Source organism: Spermophilus citellus (genome assembly GCF_964194105.1).
Source record: "Spermophilus citellus genome assembly, chromosome: 12".
Lineage (NCBI taxonomy): Eukaryota > Metazoa > Chordata > Mammalia > Rodentia > Sciuridae > Spermophilus > Spermophilus citellus.
In genome coordinates, this window is record NC_138198.1 from 38,555,670 (window position 1) to 38,580,666 (window position 24,997).

A 24,997-nucleotide genomic window follows, 5' to 3' on the forward strand; every position below is an offset into this window, starting at 1 on the left:
TCCTGACCCCTGGACTTTCAAAATCCGTGGAAATTTTTAAAAACCAGGCACAATGACAGCAGAGTTTCCTGGGACACGAGTTTGACCTCAACCTGGGCGGCCTGCACAGATGTCTATGGATACAGAACCACAGGAGGCCATTCCTTCTAAGGGCCCCAGCTACCCTTGCAACTGTGGCCTGCTTGTCAGGGCACCCAAGGTGGCTGCTCAATCACCTTCACCAGGCTAGGCAGTTCAGGCCAGTCCCCACGTCTCTCTCATAGTGCCACACATGTGCAGGCGGCTGAGGCCCCTTATCAATGAGAGGTGGGTGAGCGGGGCCAAGGGAAGACACCCAGCTGGTGGGTGAGCGGTCACTCTACAGGACTGGGACTGAGGAGCACATGATGAGGGTGATGATAAGCAGTGGCCTGCCATGTGGACAACTGCCACGCAGGTGCACTGTTTGAAAAGGCTGCTGCTAAAACAGCTTCTTCTTCCCAAACCTGGAAAGCACAGTTCCATGTCTAGTCAGCAGGACTGAAAGAACATCCAAGAACTACGTCTCCCAGTTCCATTTTAAATACTGCTTGAGCAAAGACCTGTCCTCCCATCCAGCAAACAGGCTCTCAGGGGACACCACATTAGGGTGACTCCTGGAGCCAGCATGCACCCACGCCTCCTGCCTGGCAACTCAGTCCCAACCCTTGCAGCTGAGGAACCCCACTGCCCCGCTGTCCACACTAGACAAGGCCTTGTCCTCTTTCCTTCCCACAGGACGGCGTCCTTAGTGCACCTGAGACCACATGAGCAATGGAGCCAGAAGGCAGAGATGCTCTTCCCACCTCTTTCCCAGCAAGCACTCCCTGCTTTGCTGCTAAGAACAGGGCAGATAGGTCAGGGCCCTGCAGCTGGGTGTGCCAGGAGGTGATTGGGATCGCCTGTGTCCCCTGTAGCACGGGAGCCAGCATCTCCTGGGAGAGTGGCAGAGCCCCGTCACCCAGAGCTGGGGGTCACAGGCCTCAGGAGGTCAGGACTTTTCTTGGCTGAGGTCACAGGCATCCTCTAGGGTCACACGACCCCAATGCCTGCTTATGCCCCCGGCCATCCAGAAGCTCCAATACCAGTGACATTTTGGTATCCTGCTGCTCTCTCGAGGGAGACCTTTTCTCCCAAACCCCAGGCAGACACACCTGAGGTCCATATTAGACAAGAAGAAGGGCACTGCCTTCAGCAGGCCTGTCCTTGGCTGTCCATGTGTCCATGGAGGCAGATCACGAAGTACCAAAGCTGTTTCCGGGTACCACCGCTACTCTCCCTGTCCAGGGTCCCCTGGCACCTTCTCTTTCAGGCTGGCTCAAAGGCTGCAGAGCCTTAGGAAGCCCTCCCAGTCTCTAACAGGAAGACCTCCTCTGGACCCTCGACCCCAAAGGCACACTGTGGGATGGCTGCTGCTTGCACACGTGTCTGCCTGCTGGGTCTTTATCATCTTAGAAGTTTTATCTCTCGTCAAGACAGACCCCGCCGTGTTAGGAAGGCATTAGCTGGACCCCAACTGACTAACTCACTGCACAGCAAGAAGAGGACTCCAACACCTGTCAAAAGCACCACAAAGACAGAGTGACAGAGACGCACCCTCATGAACACAGACACAAAGATCCTTCACAAGATAGTAGCAAATTCAGGCACATGGGGAGGACAGACACGCTTGTACCAGACTGGGCTATGACAGAAATATGAGGCTAGCTTAACAACAGGAAGTCAATCAAGGTGGCCCGTGGACAAATGAACGAAGAAGAACAGGTACATGACCATTAAAACACAGGAAGTGCACTTAACAAAACCAGACACCCACCACGATGAAGGGCCCCAGCAGACAGGAGGCCAGAAGCTGGACCCTGAAGGACATCTGTGAAGACCTCTGGTGCTGTCCCTGCCAGATGAGGACAGTGCTAGGAGGGCCACCACACACACCTCACCTAATGCCACCGGAGGCCCTGCTTCAGACACAAGAGAACGGGTTAGCAGTCAGGAAGAGCAGGACAGCTGTCCCCTGCACATTATGTGACTGTTCACATGATCTCAGTGCATCTGGAACTACTGAAAATCGCGAGTCTGGTGAGTTCTCACATCACGGAACAAGCACACAGAGGATAAGATGTTTTCAGGCACTAACAGAGAACAATTGGGAAGTCTGATTTCAAGATCCCCCATCACAACAGCATCGATAAAGTAACAAAAGACATGTGTGACTGAGAACCACAAACGCTGCTGAAATTAAAGAAAACCAAAATAAGCGTGGAGACCATCCACATGCAACAGCTGCAGACTCCGAGATGTCAGCATCCCGGATGTTAGCCTCCGGACTTGAGCGACCCTTGTCACCATTCCTAACAGGCGGGCAGGAGGGTGCCTTCTTGCTTTTTAAGTAGAAACTGACAAGCTGATGCTAAAATTCATGCGGACACACAAAGAACCTAGAACAGCCAAAACGTGTTTGAAAGGACAAGGGCTAGACACCTCAGCTGCCCACCCTAAGATGTGCTAGGCAGGAACAGTCAGGAGGCATGGGTGGTCCCACAGGGCTGACCAAACAATGGAGGAGGAGAAGGGGGTGAGCCCACGGCAGGGGTCCCCAGGCACCCCAAGGGAAAGCCCTCTGGACAGTTGGTGCTGGAAGAGCTGACCCCCACAGGACACATGCGGACTCAGCACCTTCACACTCCATAGATGGGGCAAGTCGATGGCAGAACAAAACACAACAGCTGAACTACCAAGTTCACGAAACACGAGAGGCTCTCCCTCACTGAAGGTAGACAGGTCTTCTGAGGTATGGAGAGCAAAGACCTTAAAGCACAACAAACCAGACTTTATCAAGGCAGAGCTTCTGCTCCTTGGCAGAACAGGGCCTGCCTCTTAAACCACAGTGAAGCTTCATGGGCAGAGGAAGCCCTGGTGGGGAGCCGGTTGCAGGGAAGACTTAGGGACACCAACAAGCTCGCGAGAGGCACACAGCAGCAGGGTCAGAGGAATGCGGCCAAAACAGAGAGCCATAAGTGCAGAGGACGCTGCAGGACCCATAGGCAAGTGGTGCCAGTGATACCGCTGTTGACCGGTGACGAGTCCTTGCTTCCCCGATGTTGAAGAATAACACCAAAGAAGCACACCGAGGCAAGGTCAGAGTAGAAATTAGAAGTTTATTAGAGGACAGCAGAAAAGACTTCTCCCGGAGGAAGAAGGGGACCCAAGAGGTGGAATCCGTGGAAGTGCGGATGTTTCCCCTTTTTACAGTTTTGGTGATGAAATGTAGGTTGGAGAGCCTGAGGGGTGGGACACTTCTTTGTGATGGGCTATCTTTAAGTTTGCTGGGGGCTGTTCATTAACACTTCTTTGAGGTGGACTTTGGCCTAGGGCCTTTTCAGGACTTCATCAACATTCCATGAATTGTCCTGTGTTTTCCCTGAGTCATTCCCAGCATGGCCTCCATTTTAGATTTCACTCGGTATTAGACCCGATTTACCTAACTACACTGACTACCTAACTTTAAATCTGGCTTCACCAGGAAGGCAGAGCAACAGAACCGTCAGGCGGTTTGGGTATAACCTGCAAGCCCAGCTCCACTCAGGGACCCAGAAGGTTCCCTCCCTGGTACTTCTTAAGAGAAACTAAAACATTGCCAGGCGTGGTGGCGCACACTTATAATCCAGCAGCTTGGGAGGCTGAAGCAGGAGGATCGCCAGTTCAGGCCAGCCTCAGCACTGAGCAACTTAGCAAGACCCTGTCACAAAATATTTTTAAAAAGGGCTAGGGAATGTGATGTGGCTCAGTATTTATACGCGCCTGGGTTCAATCCCTGGTACAAACAAAAACAAAAACAAAGATTGCATCAAAGTGCTCATGCAATGTCACACACAGTTGACTGAGAACAGCACAGGAGTCCATCGACACAATGGAAACAGAGGCGTGGAGGCAATGACCTGAACACTGCACAACAGGCACATCTAGCGATGAGAAGAAGCTCAGCACGTGCCTCTGGGGGAGGCAAGAGGTACAGGAGAGCCTGGCAGGATGAGGGTGGGCCATACCACATACACATCTATCACACACGCAGGTGGCCTTGTAGTCACAAAGCACCAACGATCTCTACTTGATGGTGTGCACTCATCAGAGTTTGCACTTTTCTGTGAACGATGTAGAAGATGACTGATAGGTAGGTACAGAGTGTGAACAGACCCTTGGCCAAACCAGCTGAGTAGAACAGACAGCCCAGGGCCTGTGTGGGCATGCACGTAGTTGCTGTGCAGTCTGCAAGTTCACTGTGCATTTCAGAATCTCCAAAAGCAAAGGACTCAAAACCGCCATGTGATTCACAACCTGTTGAGGCTGGCCACATGCAGACAAGCAGCAGGGCAGGAGAAACTGCGGCCGGCAGAGGGCAGCCCACAGCCCCAGACCAGGACTCCAGTGCACATGCCTAGGAACATGTTGCTGGTGCCGCTTACAGATATAAGAATAAAAGTCTGTCAGCAGGGATCCCCAGGAAGATCAACGAGCCCCACCTGTTCTACGACAGAATACCACATGGTTGTCAGTCTCCAGGCCTTAGGGAGAAAGACCTCAAAACAGAATTAGTCACACTGCAGTGTTCTAGGACGATTCAGACTAGACCATCAAAAGGACTTACAAATCTCAATGTAGGTAAGACAAAGAGACTGACGTTATGTCTATCCATTTCAAATTCAACAGAGTTGTTTATACTAAACAAATATCGTCCTCTCATTTGGAAGCTTCCATTACTGATGACATTGACACACAGCAGACCGAAATTCCTCTACTTCCTGCACACCAGGTCTCACCTGCTTCGAGTAGCCCCCATAGATGACTATGCTGCCCTGGGGAGTGATGGACATCTGGCAGCCTGACCTGGGCGTGGGCCCGGTTCCTGACGGGGACAGCTTGCTCCACACAAAGGTATCCAGGTTGAAGGAATGCACGTCATTGTAGTAGATGTAATCCCTGGGTGGAACAGAGGAACACAGGCCATCACATTGGGACCACGGAGGACACAGGTCACTGAGAAGTGCACTTGATTTAAATTAAAGCTGAACTAAGTTATCTGTCTGCTCCACACGTGAACTCATATGAAGGACTGCAAACTTGTGAGTTTGCATTTGGAAACTAGAAATGATGCCAGCCCACAGAAGCAGATTAACTTAACCTGAAAGTCATACCACATTTCCTCTACCCACTGACAAAATGGCAATCTCCCAGATAATTACACTAGGTTATTCTGTGCGACTATAACACCAACACTGAGTTGTGGTGTCTGACTGAATCACGAGGATGGAGCTATCCACAGCTTGGCAAGAACTGGGGCGAGACCCTGGACTGAAAGGGAGGGGTGTGAAGAGGGGGCACAGCATCCCCAGAACTGAAGGACAGAAGCAGAGTCCGTGTCCACAACCTAGGCACGGCACGAGGAGCAGCCTGGGGCCCCACCTGGCTCAATGCCCAGGGACATTGCACAAAGACAGCCCATAGACAGAACTTGGAAGGGGAATGAGGAGACTTGCTGTCACCAGGTAACTGTCACAGAACAGGACATTGCTCTCCAGCTCTGCGTGACACAGCATTCAACAAGAGGCAAAGGAGAGGATCTACCCTGGTCAGAAGTAACCATTGTTCCTTGGAATGGAAAGAGCAAGGTGGCTCGACAACACGTGCAAAGTGACAAATCCTGCATGAGAATGCAGGTGCCAGGCGGGTCACTCCCCATGCACACCGCAGCTGTGAGGATGGGCCTCGGCCTGCTGGCTGCCACTCAGACTTACGCCCCCCACAGAGGACAGACTACCCTACTCATGCTGGGCGCTGTCAGTAATGGAATTCTATGCTGCAGGTCAGCTAAGAGCAATGCTCCCAAGCAAACGCAGAGGGTTGGCATTTGGAAGTCAAACCACATCTCCTAGAGCATCACTGCCTTTCTGTAGGTCTGAAATACATCTTAGATCATTTCAAACAAGATAACATATAGTTTTTAAAAATGTTCTGATTTTAAAATGGATACAAGTTAAAACCTCTGCAAAACTTGATTTAGAACCTAGAAACAAAAAGGAAGGGCTGGCTAATCTTGCCCTGCACACAGCAGGTAATCAGTGCACTGCCAACTCATTCCCCAGCTGCCCTGCATGGTTGCCAAGCTATATGTGCCCAGAGAGCTGGCCCTGCTTTCAGAGGGCAGTATTTTCCATGTTTACTCAGAATGGTAAAAGGTCTGCCCCTAAATGCTCCAGGAAAGACTTCTGCTGTTGGTACCAACCTTGTGCTCTCATGGAATCCACCAATCCATCGATGTCCACTCCGGCCAGAAGGACCCCCAGCTGATCTAAAATAAAGGGGAGGGGGAGTTATTCCAGTTGCTTTTTAAAAAATGACATTTTACATTTTTTTGTTCTAAGTACTTGATGAGTACCATTTAATTTGATCACAAGCTACTAAAACCATCCTGACAGTCTAGCTAGCTATTATAAAACTTCTAGTATAAAACAGAAGAAAATCTCTGTGGCCTTGAAGTAGATAAAGATTTATTGGGCAGAACATAGTAAAGTAGGTTCCATCTAATAAAGAATGTCAAAATGCATGCACCACTGAGCCAGGTGCATGCATTTTGACACCACTAACAGGCGCACACACAATTCCATCTTAATGCTATAATGAATAACCCCATAAAACACTGGCACAACTGGACAGAGGGCATGCACCCGTGATCCCAGCAACTCTCAGGTCGAGGCAGAAGGATCCCAAGCCTGGGGCCAGAGCAACTTAGTGAGGCCTTCTCTCAAATTAAAGGGCTGGGAGTGTGGCTCAGTGGCAGAGTGCTTGCCCAGCAAGTGTAATCCCTGGCAGAGAAAAAAATCCATAAAACAAAAACGGCAAAAATATGAATAGAAAGTTCATAAGGTATCAGTGGAAAAAAAAAGAAAGACGTAAAAATGGTCAATAAAAATACAAAAACGCTCAACATATCATTAGTGGTCAGGGAATGCAAACTAAAGCCACGCAGCTTCCTGCCACCACCATGAGAGCACGTGAGAAGAAACGCCATGTGTCCATCAGCACTGGAGGAGCCTGAGCCCTACAGTCACTCTGAGGGCTTCCTGCACACCAGGAAGAACTGGGTCACACGAAGGCTAACACACACTCACAGAGGCTTTCTCCCAATCACAGGGTGCAGTGGAAGGTGGACACTCTGGGCAACACACACACATCTCCAGACACAGCCAGTGCTGACAGAGCTCCAGACCATGCATGACCCCACTTACACGAGAGCTTCACAAGATTAACCTGGGGCTGATGGCAGCTGCAGGGGACGGGGCTGGGAAGGGACTTGGTGGGGTGGTGGATATGTTCTGCATCTCAGCTGCAGCAGCTGACACTCACCTACCTGTATACCCAGAAGGTGTGCATTTTTTGGTAACTATACCTCAATAAAACAAACGTGAAAATACACAGCAATAAAAAAGCAACAGAAAAAATAAGTAATTCTTAAGAATATACAAATAATAGAAACCAAAAACATAATCAACCTGTAATTAAAGAACTACAGATCAAAGTAGACAGACCATGCACCTCCATCTGAGCAAGAGTTTTAAAATTCAGATTAAGATATTTCTCCTCACAGGAAGTGCTTGTAAAACAGTAATGGAAAAGCAGGTGACTCAACACATCTCTGAATGGGCTTCCAGGGGCTTCGTTTCTCTCCAGCTTCTTGCATTTCCTGAGCCTTCTCCAGTGAGCACAAGCCTGGCTCACACCAAGAGAGGGCGTGGCTGCAGGCTGCAGCACAGCACAGGGAGTCTTGCCTGGAGAGCTAGAACAGCTAACACCAGGGCAGGGTCTTGTCAAGAGCCAGCAAGGCCACCAAGGGACAATCCCAAGACCGTGGCAAAGGATGAGCTTCAACCACCTGGCCCTCCCACTGACCCCGAGATGGCTCAACTCTAGGCTGCAGAGCGGTAGTCACAACCTGAATCACACATGTTGACACCTATTTCTACAATGCATTATTTCTCATTTATTTTTGTGCACGCTATACAGCTGTCCCCAAAATGGACATGTAAAATTCCACAAATGGCATGTGCCCTACAGAATCTCACAGCCTCGCTGTCCACAGAATGTCAGCGGAGGCAAGCACTCCTCCTAACACTGCATCCTACAGGCCTCAGCCCCTCAGGGGGCCTCATCACCTACTGACGCCTGGGGGGACCACAGTGTAGCAGAGCCTTCTTTCTCTTCTAAGGGGGCTTTTCAGGCCCAGCTCCTATATCTTACACTTACATAAGTCTTACATGTAAATTCCATGTTGAAAGATTTGGTTCTTTGAAGATGGATTTGGATGCTGAAGTTGTTAACCAATTTACCTGCTTTCTGTCCTGGCTTTCTATCACCCACGAATTTAGTAACCAGGTTTTTTGCCACAATTCACAATCACAAATACAAAATGTGACAGGGCTCAGAAGAGAGGGTCTGGGGCATACTATGACAACACCACAGGAGGCTTTCTGGGAACTATCTGGCTCTCACCACAGCACAGGCCCAGCTCCCAGTGAGCTGCCCCTGTCCCAAGGCAAAGGACAGTGCAGACACATGCCCTCCACACACTGGGCACAGGGCCACATTCCTTTCTGAGAAGTGTTTTGATATGTCACTTTATAAGAAGGATCCAGGGAAGAGACTTTCATTCAACTCTAAGCCACTGTGCTCACAGGTACGTCTACTCCACAACAGACACAGAGGAGACCCTGGATGCTTCCAGTGTCCGTCCAGTAATGGGAGCCAAGGCCCATTGGCCAGCTGGTTACCTCTGACCCACAAGAGCCCATGAGACTGGGGACTGATTTCTGCCAGCTTCCTGTACAGAAAGCCCCTGGGTGTCTCAGCCTCCAGCTTTGTCAGGAATGAAGGACTCAGCCCAATGTTTCAGGGCAGCAGTCAAGTGCCACTGTGTAGCTAAAAGAATAATCTATTTCCCTTTGGAAAATAAAGCCACCCCTTCCCAAAAAAGACAAGAGAAGAAAAGAAGGCCAGGCTTTTCAATTGCTGTCAGTCCTAAATGTAGAGTCCTCACGAATCAGCGTGACCCACTCAGGCAGATGTCTATATACAGTACAAATATAATGCTGTGGGTGCCAGAGCACTCAGCTCATTGGGGGATGTGCACAGAATGGCATTCCCATGGGGCATACTGCCAGCCATTGTCACCAGGCCACCTACTGGGCCACTGTGATGACATTCACAGGAGATGTCTGAGCATCAGATAGCTACACAGGCTCAGCAAGCAAACAGCCGAGCACTCAGCACATGTGATAAAACTCACAGCTATAAACACACAGTACAGCCCCGAGGCCTTTGATGGGCAAAGGAACAGCTCCTATCATGACCCTGAGATTCGAGGTCACACAGCTCATCCAACAGGGAACGAGGTCCAGTAGTGCACCCTGCAAGCACAGGCCCAGGACAGCCCAAGCAGGACACAGTGCAAGAGCAGGCCCTTCTGTTCCCCAAAGCACTCCTCTGCAGCTCGGCCCTACTTTTCCTGCACCACACCCACCAAACAAGCGAGGGTATTCAATCCCAGCAGGCAGGATCAGTAGCCATCTCTCAGATTCAGGCAGCCTGGACATACAATGTCCCTGTGTTGCTCAAACCAAGACTATTAACAGTGAAAGCACCACTGGTACAGTGCTCATTCAGGATGGGCACGGTTCTCCTGTGTGCATTTATACCTCATGGTGCACGTATTACCTTTATTCCTGTTTCACAGATGAGAAAATCGAGGCCCACCTATAAGCTAAGAAGCCCAGCAGGCAGTATATGGCAGAGCCAGAACTTAGACCATAACAGTGTGGTGTCAACCACCACCAAGCTCAGGCCTCAGCACCTGCAGATGTGTCAAAAACTGGCTACCGGTCCTAACACATTTTAAACTTCACATATCCCATGCTTTACCCCCTTAGTGTTGCTACAAACTGGTCACACTCTAGCCACAATGAGCCTCCTTACACAGCAGAACAGCTGCAGACATGTAGCAGGCAGTCCACACCCAAGAGACGTGCAGGCCATGAGCTGACCCAGCTCACCTGGGCAGAGGAAGCATCTGGGTGCCACTGGCAGCTCCACACTGGAATGTGGCACCACTGACTCCAGCCGACGCCTTGCTGCCCTCCGCACAGGGCTGAAAAACACCTCCGATTCGTTTTGCTAACAAGTCTTTTCTAGGCACTAACAAGCTGCTTTACCACGTTGACACTCAGAGGATTTAGCTGCAGACCAAATGCTGGCTCCTTCCTCAAATCAGGAAGAAACAGCACGCGCGTGCGCACACACACACACATATTAACAAAATTTTCTTGCTCCTCTACTAAGCAATTTGATGCATATAAACATGTGGAAACCACCCAAGGGTCCAATAACAGACGGATGGACACCCAGGTAGGGGACTGTCATTCATCCCTAAGGAGGAACAAAGATCTCACACCTGCTACAATATGAGCGACCTTGATGTGTGACACCCAGTGACAGCAAGCACAAGAGAATAGACGTGTACTGCCGGACCTCATTCATGTACAATTCCCAGAACAGGCAAACCCACGGAGACAGACAGTGGGGAATTGGAAGACCGAGGGAGGCTGCGAGGAAAGGCATGGAGTTTCTCTTCAGGTGGATGGGAATGTTCTAAATGACAGTGCTGGCTGCATACTCCGAACATGATAAAACAACTGAACTGTGCATTTTTTAAGGAGTCACTTATGGCATGTCACACAGCAAAGCAGCCACAAAACCCACTGAACAGGTGCTGTTGCGTGATAGCCTCTGTTCAGCAACTTGCCAGCAGGGGAAGGCGCCTCCTGCTGTCCCTGCCTCCTCCCCAGGGGCCAGGCCCTGGCCCCATGGCCCACCTATCTTGTGGAGAGACATCTGCAGAGGCCAGTGGCCAGGCTTTCTGTTGCTGCGGGTCCAGCTGCTCTGCTGGTGAACAGACAGACCTTCTACGCAGCCTCATGCTTGTTCCCGGCCCTCTCTCTGCAGCCCACCACCAAACAGGAGCCCAAGCCCCACCCTGATGACTGTTCCCTCCCCTCACTGGAGACGACAAACATGGCTGGCACACAGAAGCTATGCTGCCGACTCAACCATGGGCCCTTCTAACTCCAGACAGCCTGAAGGAAATCTCCCAACAGCTGCTAAAGCAGTCATATGTGTCTGACATCCTCAGAGGAAGCGGGAGCTGACACTGCACTAGCACTAGGGTTCTCTGATGGGGGTATGACACCAGTGCCCATCACGGTCCCAAGCACAAGTGACCACTCACTGTCAAGGTAATGAATAAACACCCACTGGAACAGAAAGAGCAAGAGGCTGGAGATGCCACAGGAACGGGTGCTGGTCACATCAGTCAGCACGGAGTCTGGAAGATGCTTGCCCATCACACAAGGGTGCCACAGCACAAAGCCTCACCCTGTGCCGCAGCAGACTCACGGCAATGTACACCGTTGTCTATCACCAGACAAGGAAAGGACAGGACCACCTATAAGTACTGCAGCAGTAGCTTTCAGAACATACAGGTCAAATGCAGGACTATTCTGTAACAAGTGAATGGACCCCGGCCACATGCAAGAGAGAGTCTCTCAAGATTCACATTTGTGAGAGAATGTATTCTGATGAGCCCATGTAGAGGATGCATGAGCCCAGCAAGACAAACCCAGCATGGCAGGCCACAGTCAAAAGTAAAGTAGACGGGAGAGCCTCATTTTCCTGACTTCCAAATTAATACTCAAAATGAGCTCTCTCTCCAATCCAAGATGCTCACATGTGCCCCTCCTGGACCAGGGATCGCACCCTGGCTACCAAGGCCAGTATCTCTGGATCTGTCCACCTTCCCTGTCTCCCTCATCAGCAAACACTCAAGCCACTCAGAGTCAGAAACTGCCGCAGTCTGGCTGGGCACAAATCACGAGCCACTCAAGCAGGAACAAACTTTATTTCTGAACTCCACCAGCACACTCCACACACGTTCCCCGGGAACTCTCCCGAACGCCACCCACGCCGCTCCTTCAGGAACACACCACACACCAACCGGAACTCCCTCTCCCGGGCTGCGCGCACACTCACTCTTGGAACCCCGGGAGAACTCAACGGGAACTCCAACGTAGCAGGCGTCCGACGCAGCAAGAGCCATCCTATTACTGGACAGTAAAGGCCTAATATATAATTGAATCAATCCAGCATCATCTTAATGGCTCGCCTCTCAACCAATACTACTGGCAAAATGCCAGGGGCCATTCCGACTCGGCTGTGGCTCTCAACAAGAAACCATCACCAGCTAGCTCCACACAGAGATCTATACAGAAAAAATAAAGCGCATAAAGTAGCCACCGTCCTGCAGGCTGCCACCAAGGAGCAAAAAATGGCAGCTACATTTAAGGTTTGCACTCTCACCTGAGTTTAAAAAAAAAAAAAAAGCCTTCCCCACTTTGTGCAATACACTTTAAACCTCTCCTGTTTTCACAACAGGAAGCATCTAAGTAATGAGCTACTTGCTAGTACCACCTCCTGCTTAAGCCAGCTGCCTCCACATCCTGCAGATGCAATCCAGCCCAACTGCTGGAACACACTGAGGTGAGAAGGACAGTGGCAGGGCCACCCCAAGTGACCACACCTCAAGAGTGCTCCTGTGTCCTTGGAAGAGAAACGAAACAGCAAAGCCTGCAGACAGGAGAAAATGTTCATGCCACAAACGGCTCAGAGTGTCACCGCAGCCACGTCCCACAGCGGTGCCAGTCAACGGTAGGCCTGAGGGGAGCTACCAGGTGAAGCGAAAGCTCTCGAGGACCTGCTACCTGTGCCCGCCTCAGTTATGGATGGAAACTGCTGAGGCTGATAAAATTTACTAAACATCAAGAATACGTTTTTCAAAAAGGACCCAACAAGCAAATAAGCACAACTGGGTTTTGAAAGGAATAATTAAAGCAAAACAAAAGAGAATAAACATGGTCTGGGTCTACACAAATTTGAGTTAAGGTTCAATATATAAGTGGCAAAAACAATTTTTAGTATGAAATAATTTCCTGATTGTGGTGCCTCCCGAGTAACCTTTCCCAGTGCCGCCCAAGAAAGGGAAGTGCAACTGGGCTCCTCAGCCCTGTGCTAATGTCGGCCTGTTGGAAGCCTGGCCAACACGGCTGTGGGCTGTACCAAGCAGGCAGAAGCGGCACACCTTTCTCTGTCTGGGGAGGCAGAGGATATATTACCAAAAGAGCCTGGTAGAGCCTCCATTCTCAGTGGCTGCTGCCAGGCCCAGCTGCCAGGGCTGTGCAAACCACAGAACCAGCCTAGCTTCCTGAGGAGGAACGTACAGGCTGGTCCCTGGTCCCTGGGCCACATTCCCACCCGCACCCCACTCAGAAGGAGCACTTCCTTTGAGGAAAGCACACCCAAGGGATCGGCTTTGTTTCTGGCATGCTTGAGCCCCAGAATTGCCTTACCACCCCACACCTGGGAAAAGACAGAGGGCCCACCGCAAGGAGCACCAGAGGTGACGTGGGAGGAGCACAGAAACAGGCTTGAACACACTGCCAGTGCAGCCCGGGCACCACTGGGCAGCCAGCAGCCTTCCCCATCCAGGCCTCCCTGTGCAGGTCCAGAGAGCATGAGCCTTTCCTCCACAGCTCAGTCACCACTGGGGCCTACAACCAGGGCCCCACCAGCCCTGCTCCCTTGTGCAGAACTTGGCACAGAAGGGCAAGTCCAGGGCTCGGCTCCTGTCCAGGACCTTACCTGACTTGCTCCCAGGTCTTGGTGGCCAAGTGCAGGACCCAGAGGTCCTTGTAATAGTAGAACTGCTCTCCATCGGGAGACGCAAACTCCCCACCGAAGACCCACAGCTGTCCGCCGCCCTGAGGTACCACCACGGTCTGTCAAAAGAAAGGCAACAAGTCAGGCCAGGCAAGAGAAGCTAGCCAGTCCCAGAGGGCCAGAGAGCTTGGGAACCAGCCAACATCTCCTGCCTCTGGGGAAAGAATCCTGAAATCCTCTGCGAGGCACACTGTCCTCAGTCAGAACTCCACTACACTTTCATGCCCTCCCAGATTGCAAAATGAGCTTCCACTTAAAGGCACACAATGCCATAGCCTGTTAAAATGGAGCATAATAATAGTTATAACACAAGCCAACCCTACTTTCTCTTTATTAAATATCTACAATAAAGCTGTTTCAATCCTCATTACCCTTTCCTAGCACTACACACCTAAAACTACCCCCAGAAATTAAAAAATGCACGTGTAATACAGAAACATCTGTGGAGTGTCACTGACGTTCACTTCTGAAGACTGAAAGGTAGGAGTGGCTATGCTTTGAAAGGCCCTCCCATCCACACGACAGACTGAAAACAGGCTCTCTCTGGTGCTGTGGTCCTAGGGCTCCACCCTCACCAGTGATCAGTGATGGCAGTGGGGCTTTGTCAAAACAGTGGGCTCTCTTGATGCTCAATGCCCTCTGCCATGTTATAACATAGCACCTAAGTCCTCACCGGAGACTGGCACTCAGCATTGAACTTCCCAGCCCCAGAACTGTGAGAAATAAACCTCTGTTCTTAATACAACTACCCAGACTATGATACTGTGTTACAGTACACAAAATGGATCATGACGAGTGAAAGCTGGGGTCTCTGGACCACTACCATGGGAAGCGTTCCCTGGGCTGAACAGTGCAAAGGACCTGAGGATAGCAGGGGGCAAACCCACAAGGTCTCCAACAGCTGCAGCAGGGGCACTCCTCAACAGTCATTAGACACTGCTAACAAAAAGGAGGACACAGGCTCTAGGCGTGAGGCCCACAGGACTTGCTTCTCTGGGGACTCTGGCAGTAGAGTCTCCAGAGAAAGCCAATTCCACTGCTCTGGGCCCAAGGTGAGGCAGCACATCACGGGGAAGGGCCCAGCAGAGGACAGCTCCAAGTTCATGATGGTCATCAGGAAGCAGAAGGGGGAAGGGTCACGGGGCAGAGAACTCACCTCCTCAGCCACGCCTACTTGCCTACAGTTACCACCCAGTCCAGTCAGTCCACTCAAACCAGGATGGACTGATCAGGCCACCACTCTCACAGTCCACTCAAGACAATACTCACCCTCTGCTGAAAGATGGAAACAGGCAGCTTTTACAAAGCCCAGCACCTAACCACAGAATAGTGGTAGGAAAATGTGAACCCAGGAAGGAGAAAGCTCAGTCCACGGAACTGCCCTAGAAGTGGCTAGTTGGCACAGTGGTCAAAGTGGCAAAGATGGGAGAACTGGCAGACAAGGACTTTAAAACACAAACTATGTTCAAAGATTTAAAAGAAAACAACATAAGAGAAATAGAAGCTGTGATCAAGAACCACACAAGTGCTAGGGCTTTTCAATACAGACTACAGAATGAAATACGTTTCATTAGTTCACAGAGCACAGACTGATCCTGGAGACGACAAACAGAAACTACACCAAATTAAACAGAAATTTTTAAAAAACCAGAGTGGGAGAGGGAAAGATTATCAGGCTGGATAACATTAAACAGTCTAACATATATGCAACTCAAAGAAAATCAAAGATAGAGCAAAACTGAACTGAAGGAAAAGCAATAATGAAGAGAAATCTTTTAAGCATCCTTGGGAAGGAAAGACAGGTATGAAACACACAGGCAAGTTAAGAATGAACGGCCAAATGGGCAGCCTGGTACAGGAGAGCTAAGGCTGGAGCCCTGGGGTGGGGGTGGGGGTGGGGGGTCAAAGGTAGAGGTCTGCACAGCAGGCTCAAGGCTTGGGCCCACCCAGCACGCACGCATACACACACACACACACACACACACACACACAAACAACCATGAGCCTCTCAAAAGAAAAAAATATCATAAAACAGGACCTCTCTCAAATGCTCAAAGAATACTGTTAACAGAATTCCATATCCAGCAAAAATAACCTTCAAAATGAAGACATTTTTCTCTAGCAAAGCTGAAAAAAACTTGTTTGCAGCAGACCTGTTCAAGAAATGACTAGAGACGTTCTTCAGACTGGGGACATTACCAACAGAAAACCTGGATTTATACAAAGGAATGAAGGATGCTGGAAAAGGTAAATAAGTCAACATAAGATTCTTTCTCCTTTTAAAATTTCTTTAAAAAACAAGTCTAAATCAAAAAGAGTAACACTGCATTGTAAGGTTTATAAAATACACAGAAGATATTTGTCAATAATAGCACAAAGAACAGAAGGAAACATGTGGGCCTCCACCATAGTTCTTCCAGTTTATGAGACGTGGCACAGTATTTGAAACAGACCACCATAAGATGAGCAAGTACACTGGAAACCACAGAGCAATCACTAAAACAAAACAAATGGGGAACTGCTGATAAGCCAAGAGGAAAATTAAAATGAGATATTAAAAGGCAAAAGAAGGCAGGAAGAAACACAAAGTATAGAAATACAGAACAGCTGGGACGAAACAGCAGGAACCTGATGACAGAATCAGTAATTACACTGAAGATGAGAAGAATACACACCAATTAAAAAGCAAAGACCACAGAGTTGGGAGCTGATGTGAAACACAACACAATCATAGCACTGTTCACAAGAAGTGCACTTTAAATAGTCAGGGGTCAAAAAGGTCAAGAGTCAGAGGAAGGAAAAAGTTGTAGCAGGCAATCCTGAGCCTGAGATAAGGAGGCAGCCCAGCGATAAGGAGGCAGCTCTGTAACCGCAGACAAAGGAACCTGAGGACAGCTAAGGTCATCAGGCAGAGTCAGCAAGACCAGGGAAGAACTAACCACCACCAGCCACCCCACCTAACAAGGCGCTGTATACAACAGCTAGAGAAAACAAGTGCTTCAGCAACCCGCACAGGACAGGCACCCAGACAGGACGATTTAGGCCAAAAAGTAAATCTCAAACATGAAAGGACTGAATCATACAAGGTGCTCTCCACAACAGAATTAGACACGAATAACAACAGGCCTCTTGAAAAATCCCCAAATATTCATAAATTAAACAACACCCTTCTAACCTCTGTAACCATGGGTCAAAGAAGACATCTAAAGCACCTTACTTCAATCAGAGTGACACAAAACACAGCAGCAGGTCCAGTGTACAAGGAGCAGTGAGGCAATGTCCAGAGGGACATGCACAGCTTTTAAGTGCTGTTAGGAACCATCTGAAAGAAGTCAGGCCTCCACCTTAGAAGCCTAGAAAAAACAAATCAGACTCAAAGTGAAAGGAAGGAAACAACAAAGTGTAGGAATTATTGAAAAGAAAAATTGTAAACAGAAATCAACAAATCCGACATGGCAGTCTGAAGATCCAGAGGAAAGGCCTGCCCCCCACCACAACCACCACCATCACCCTTGCAGCCTGGAGATTCGGAGAGCCAGCCACCAGGGCTGGGGTCCCTTTTTCACCAAAGCATGGCTCCACAGCCCAATATCAAGTGCCTATATAGGCTTCAGGCTGCCACTGCCATGTAACTGGGATAGCGCCGCTTCTGTCAAGGGACAACAATCAGGACCTGGTAAGATGTCACCAAGGTCCCTGTGGGCCTGGCTGCACCAGAGGTTTCTCTACTAGGGGTGCTAACAGTTATCCTGTTGCTGAGGTGACAGGGAGTCTTGCTTGGGGTGGCCTCTCTCTTGTTTCTCCTACTAACAGCCACCTTCTTATGATCACCCTCTCACTAGTCATATAATCTAATACCTCCATATTCCACATCCTACCTCATGAACATCTCAGCCAACCCTCTAGCCCCCCCGCCTTCCACCACCAGAAACTGTAAACCATGTCACAAACCTATTGACTATAAGGTAGAAGATAACCAAACTCATCATTTCTGATTATAGTGACAAAACTCTAAATGTAAAAACAGAAGCTAACTGATATATGGCTGCACGTTGGGCACACTGAGTGCTGTAATATTGATCTCTCCTTTAAAAGTGAGGTATTGGTAACCTATGGGGACACTATAAGACAATAGGGCAGAAGCTGTGATACCTCGGATCTACACTGCAGGAGAGGAAGACACATAGACATCATGAAAAAACAAGGGAGGAAAGTGTCCCCAACAAACCGAGATACCACAACAGTAGACACCATAGATAGAGCAGTAGGTGAAATGTCAGAGAAGGAGTTCAGAACACACATAACTAAAGCGACCTGGGAGTTAAAGAATGACCTAAGGGAGCAGATACAGGCAAAAACAAAGAGATAAGAGAACAAAGAGATAAGAGAGCAAACACAGGCTGCAAGAGATTACTTGAAGAAAGAAAGATTACTGGGGGGAAAAACAAACAAACAGAAATCCTTGAAATGAAAGAAACAATAAGCCAATTAAAAACTCAACAGATAGTATTACCAACAGACTAGACCACCTGGAAGACAGGACCTCAGACAATGAGGATAAAATATACAATCTTGAAAATAAAGTTGACCTCACAGTGAAGATGGTAAGAAACCACAAACAGAACATCCAAGAATTATGGGATACCATCAAAAGACCAGATTTAAATTCATTGGGATGGAGGAAGGCTCAGAGATTCAAACCAAAGAAATGCACAATCTCTTCAATGAAATATATCAGAAAATTGCCCAAGCATGAGGAATGAACTAGAAAATCAAATACAAGAGGCCTATGGGACACCAAGTGTACAAAATTACAACAGATGTACACCAAGACACATGAAAATGCCCAGTATACAGATTAAGGATAGAATTTTAAAGGCCACAAGAGAGAAAAATCAGATTATTTATAAGGGAAGACCAGTTCGGATCTCAGGAGAATTTTCAACGCAGACCCTGAAATCCAGGAGATCCGGGAACAACATACACCAAGCTCTAAAAGATAATGAATGCCAACCAAGAATCTTACATCCAGCAAAATTAAGCTTCAAATTTGATGAAATAAAAACCTTCCATGATAAACAAAGGCTAAAAGAATTTACAGCAAGAAAGCCTGCAGTACAGAACATTTTTGGCAAAATATTCCACAAGGAGGAGATGAAGAGAACAATGAAAATGCGCAAAGGGAAGAACTACAGTAAAGGAAAAGCCACCAAAGCAGAAACCAAGTCAAGCTGAATAACAAACAAAAATGACCGGTAACACAATTCGTGTCTCTCAACTCTTTTTGATAAATTTTTACACATAAAAATTTTAACTACAATGTCATCTGATTTTTCAGGTTTTTGTTTATTTTGTATTTTTTAATTTTCCACTTCTCTTTCAAAAGTTACCAAATATTTTCTTTTAAAAGTTTTAGCATTCTATGCATGATATTTTAACATATAATTAATCTGGTATGTGTATATATATTGCCTGTGATATGAGATGAGGTATATCTTACTTTCTTATAATTAAAAAACCATTATTCAAGAGTCAAGGATGAAAGAGATCAATCAGGGTAAAAATTGTTTAATAAGGTATTTATAAAGATAAGGGCAAGGTTGAGGGAAACCAACAAATTTTGTGAAGCACCTTTCCTTCTGTAGACTTGGAGAGGTAGGAGGTGAAAGAAGAGAGAGCCATTATGAAAACCTTGTAGAGGTGACCTAACTGAAGCATGAAGAAACCAACTTAACAGTCTAATAGTCTTATAGGGAAGAATAAATCACCTCATTCCACTTTTGAATATTCTAAGTTCATCTCTTTGGTGTCCCTTTCTGAAGGAACTCAACAAGACACCACATAACAGGGGACTTATCATGCAGCCTATAGCATATGTCTCACCAAAAGTGAAAGATGGAGAAAAGAGGGAATATGGCAGCCACTGGTTACATGAGGCCACTGAGTATTTGAAATGTCTCATCTGAATTGAGGTGTGCTATGTGTTAAATAGACATTACATTCCAAAGAATTATTAGGACAAACAAAATGAACATGACATATCTAACAATTATTTTCTTTGCAAATTATATTGATAATCCATTGGGTTAATTTATTTATTATTTATTTATTTAAATATATTTAAATAAATATTAAATAATTTATTATTATTTATTTATTTAAAAGAAAGAAAGAAAGGAGAACAAGGTAACATATTCTGTATCTTGACTGTAGTACTATATATCCATTATATATGTTGTCATCTTTTAATATTTGTGTTGTCAAAATTCATATAACTATAAAACTAAATAGGACAAATTGTACCAAATATAAATTATATCTCAACAAACATGACTATAAAAAGAAATCTAGTTCATGAAGTGTTTTAACAGTATTGGGCACATACTAGCCACCTGATAAATAATGGTTATTACTATGATTGATTAAAACAACCAACATCAGGGGCTGGGGTTGTGTTCAGTGGTAGAGCAATTGTCTAGCACGTGCGAGGCCCTGGGTTTGAGCCTCAGCACCACATAAAAATAAATAAAACTCTAGATAGGGCAAAGGGGTGGGAGGGGAAGAGAGAGGGCACGGGGATAGGAAAGACGGTGGAATGAGATGGACATTATTATCCAAAGTACATGTATGAAGACACAAATGGTGTGAATATACTTTGAATATACTTTGTATACAACCAGATATGAAAAAGTATGCTCTATATGTGTAATATGAATTATAATGCATTCCTTTGTCATATAAAACAAATCAGAATTTAAAAAAAAGAAGAAGAAATTCTTAAAGAAAACACTGTTTCTGTTTGGATGTAATGCTGAGATTTTTAAGTATCCTGGAACCTTTCTACTTTCTTTCAAGAATGCTTTCAGGGCTGGGGTTGTGGCTCAGTGGTAGAGCGCTTGCTTCACATGTGTGAGGCACTGGGTTCTATTCTCAGCACCACATATAAATAAATAAATAAATAAATAAATAAATAAAAAGTCCATCAACAACTAATAAAAAAAATAAAAAAAGAATGCTTTCAGAGTTGCTAGATAAAAGGCAATAGAGTCATTATGTCCCCAAAACTTCACAACTTCAGCACCATCTCCTAAAGGTTCAGAAAGGACTGTGGTCACCTACGGCCACCCACACAAGCAGAACGGTCGAGCTGAAGAAGCCAAGCTTGCTGTCAAGTGGCCACTAAAGAGCAAAGCCCAGGGACCACTCTCCACTCACACCTGCAGAAAGACCCTTACCACGAGCACAGTAAAAATAAACCATGACAAACTAAATCTGTACTTCTGCCAAACTACTTTTTTACTTATTAAGGAAATGCATGATAAAACAAAATCTCTACTTGTCATCCCAAAAGAATTGAGGAATACAGAGCTCCCCCCCCCCTCACAAAAGAAACATACACCCAGGGGAGTCTTCCAAAAGCACCAAGGACGCCTGAGCCAAGCACCTGCCCAGATTTCCCACAGAAATCAGTCTGCGTGCGTGTCAAAGACACCAGAGAACCCATGCTGCTTTCAAAACACACGGTTGTGGGAAGCCATTTCTGACACGTGATTGGGTGGCTCCCGTTAAGGGTCTGAGGCGCTCTGGCTGTGTCGGAGCTTTCCTGGCCCTTTCCTGATGAGAGAGCCCATCCGTGTGGGGGTGTGCCTGACCACTGACCCCGGGGGCCCAATCACTGACCCTGACCTTGGAGTGCGGTCCCCCCTCAACCTTCATTGGATGAAATTCTCCCCTAAATCTCTTGTTCCCCAATAAAAGGCTACTCCCAGGCGTGTTCAATCTCTCTCTCTCCTGCTAGCCCTGAGTAATCCTTGCTGCCCTGCTGGGCGGTTAGAAGAAAAAACCAGAGAGGGGAGCCGTCTCAGACCTGACAATATAAATAAGGTAACTAAGTCTATGTGTTTTATTTCGATGTCATCTAGCTAACTTTATGCCTAAAACCTCATTAATAAAACCATTACACAGGCCACATGGTGGACACGGTTAATTCTAGTTCAGCAAGACACACACTGAAATTCTAGTTATTTCAAATAATCTGGCCCGTTCAAATATCTTGAACCAACTCTCTCAGGGTAAAGACCATTATATAGACCTGTCAGTCATTAAACAGGAAAAACATGGAGGAAAACTTTTTGATTAAGAAAAAAACAGAAGAACGAAATGGCTAACTAGGGCACTAACAATAGGAGCTTATAATTCAAACCCAAAGGTTTCAAGGCTGGGGACGTGGCTCCATGGTAGAACGCATGCCTAGTATGTGTGAGGCCCTGGGATCACCAGCACAACAAAGCAGCCTCAAAATTTCAACTGAGGACAAGTTCAATGTTCTTTCCATTTTGAAATTATTAACAAACAGAATGGACCACTGTCTGGCAGAAGGACCCTCTTAATAAGCTCACTGCCAGTTAAAACTGACCTAACCACCAGCACACAGTACTCTGAATCATGCTGAGGTAGGAGAAAAACCAATCATTTGCTAAGAGATACCCAGAGGAAGAAATTTATCTTAAAATATAAGAGGTTCAGGGTGAAGAAGGAAGTCTGAGGATTAAAAGACTTAAAAGCACACTAAAACTGCTTCCTCTGATATCCCTCCCAAATAAGGATCAGTGTTTTTCTTTTAGAGGACATAACTTGAAGGTCTGGTTGGAACTATCACGCAGTCCTCAGGACAAACCTGGCCCTTCTGGAGAGACCCAGGTGTCCTGGGCTGGAACTGACCACAGTTGGCTCCCTGACCACTATCTGTTCTCGGCATTGTCCAGCTTACTGATAAGAGTCTACTCCCCCAGCTATCATCTGTGTGACCATTTATGTACTTGGTCAGAAGTAAACAAACAGCTTTTTTAAACACCACCTTCCGGATGTATACGCAGCACATAGGTGTCCTGAAGCTCTCCTGAAGCTCTGCTCAAGCTGACTAACCACCACCACTCTCCAGGTCCAGTGGAGGCCAAACACAGCCTCGGAACCAAGCGCCTGGGACATGCCTCAACAACTCAGAGCACAGAGCAAGGCCTTCCCTTCAGCACCCACTTCCTCCTCATCCCATGAGTCTGTGTCCCAGGCATTTGGACCTCCTTGTGGTTTTAACTGGAATAAATGGAAAACCTGAAGTTCACAACCCTCTTCCCAAAGGCCAGAAGCAGCAACCAATAGACTCCAACATAAAATAGCATGCTGTGAATGGGTTCTACCACCAGCCTGGGATTCTGCTGAGGGACAGCCAAGTCCATCCATGCCCCACACCCTCAGGACCAGATGAGGCAAGAAACAGGAACACAGCTAAGGCTTGTGGCCACAACCCAGCACCCACAGTAGGGCCTGGCAGATAAAAGCCATTCAGTAACTCTCTTTAGCAAGGACACAGTGGACTCCTACAAGGCCTGCACAGATGAGTGGCAGGAGCTGTCGCTTAGCAGGAGGCCAACAGTTTCTGTGGCTCAATGGACACAGTGAAATTGTACTTATTTCATAAAAGTGTGTACACGTTGACTCTTCCCCATAAGTTACCATGTTCGTTCGTATGCCAGGCCCATCTGGAATTTTTAAATTCTTTCTTTATGGAAAATAAATTTCATTTCAGTGTGTTTTGGTCAGTTTTCTTTGGGGGAACCAACCATCAAGTGACTCAGGAGACCAACTCTCTCTCACTCCTAGGACTCCACTACAGCCAGTTATCTGCCGACACAGTCCAGGCAGAAGAGCTGTGCCTCACACCCACTCCCTGCCTTCCTCCTAGATAGCGAGCGAGCCCCACTGCTCTCAGGGCAAAGCTGCAGCGAGGACCATGGACAGACCCACATACCCATGGAGCCCAGGAACTCATTCCTAGAGAGGCAAAGAGCAGAAACAGGCTAACTACATGCTAACTCCACACTACTTCTTTGTCATGACTCACTTCATTCTAAAATAATTATTTTCCTTCCTCCAGTGCCCTTTTCCTGGATATCCCATCTCCTCCTGTGCAACACCTAGTTCAGATCTTGGGCCTATGGGGTTCTCTTACTTACAAGAGAAGCAAGCCTTTTACTAGCCTATCATGTGCCAGGCCAGACATGAGTTGTTCACACGTGGGTATTTCACATGATCTTCACCCCACCTCCCCTTCTCACATGTAAAGAACTACAAGCACAAAGAACCTTAGTAAAGAGTTCAGGTTAGAAAACAGCGGAGCCCAAGAAGATCAGCACAAGGTTACCTGCCCTCCACAGACTCTGCAAGTGTCTACCCTTGGCTCTAGCCTGGGAAGAGGGAGGAAGGAGGATGGTCAGTACTGGTTACCTGGTGAGCACAGCGCCTTGGAGGTGGACCAGGGATGTCAACTTTGGTCCAAGTGTCCTTCTTGATGTTGTAGACATAGAGCTCATTATACAGAAGAGTCTGTGGGAAGGAAGAGGAACCTCAGTATCATGAATGACATGCTCCAAGAAAGTGACAGCATGTGGGGAGGACACTATGACAAATCCCCAGAAAGCTTGTCCCTTCCAACAACGGACTATAAACCAACACAGGCAGGTAGGGCGCTGGTCCTGAGATCTACAGGGACAACAGGACAGCCACCCCACAACTTTCTGTAGGTTAATTTGCTTGCCACTCTGAGTGAAAAGGCATTTGACACACCCAACCGACCACATATCACAGCTGAGCCAGCCTGCCGTAAGCGTGCCCAGAATATTGACATCTGCCCGCAGCTGAGCAAACCATCTAAAGCACAGCCCATCTCATAATAGAGTACCGACATCTCATGCCACTGTTAAACACTGCTCTGAAAGTAGAAAACAGAAGGGCTGTTTTAGGTGCTCTTTCCCACAAAGTCAGAGGTCCTGCAGACAGAAGCCAAACGCTCACAGTTTACTGCTCTGAGGCACCAGTCGCCTTGGCTGATCAGCCAGACCCTCACTCTAACTTTTTGGGGACAGATTGACTGATTTGGCGCACTGGGGATTGAATCCAGGGCTCTACCACTAAGCTTCATTCCCAATCCTTTTTATTTTTTATTTTGAGACAGGGTCTAAGTTGCTGACGCTGGCCTTGAACTTACAATCCTCCTGCCTCAGCTCCCCAGTCACTGGGATTACAGGCATATGCCACTGCATCCAGC

The 24,997-nt window shown here is 47.6% G+C and overlaps 1 pseudogene across 1 annotated transcript in view; it reads right to left on the bottom strand.

The window, feature by feature from the left end:
• The window catches only part of LOC308631682 (kelch domain-containing protein 4-like), a 41,927-nt pseudogene that overhangs the window by 6,063 nt on the left and 10,867 nt on the right, over positions 1 to 24,997 (bottom strand). Inside the window, exons 4-7 of the transcript XR_014024314.1 lie at positions 24,178 to 24,276; positions 13,816 to 13,952; positions 6,299 to 6,364; positions 4,836 to 4,995 (exon numbers count right to left, since the gene is read on the bottom strand). The product of XR_014024314.1 is annotated as a kelch domain-containing protein 4-like (transcript). The remainder of the gene's footprint in view (positions 1 to 4,835; positions 4,996 to 6,298; positions 6,365 to 13,815; positions 13,953 to 24,177; positions 24,277 to 24,997) is intronic.